A 250-nucleotide genomic window follows, 5' to 3' on the forward strand; every position below is an offset into this window, starting at 1 on the left:
GAGGGGCCGGAGCTGGAGCTCCCTCAGGGGTCGGGGCGCCCTCATCCGGGTTCCCTCATCCGGGTCCCTCAGGGGTCGGGGTTCCCTGAGGGGCCGGGGCGGGAGTTCCCTCAGGGCTGCCCAGGCCGCCCCGCCCCGGTGCACGCCCCCCCGTGGGCCGGGCTGTGCGGAGCCGGGCTGGGGAGCGGATCCGGCTGGAAACCTGCAGGAAAAGAGCCCTGCAAGCCCAGCGTCGGGGCAGGAGCGCTTC

Source organism: Antrostomus carolinensis, unplaced genomic scaffold (assembly GCF_000700745.2).
Source record: "Antrostomus carolinensis isolate BGI_N321 unplaced genomic scaffold, ASM70074v2 scaffold21286, whole genome shotgun sequence".
NCBI classification, from domain to species: Eukaryota; Metazoa; Chordata; class Aves; order Caprimulgiformes; family Caprimulgidae; genus Antrostomus; species Antrostomus carolinensis.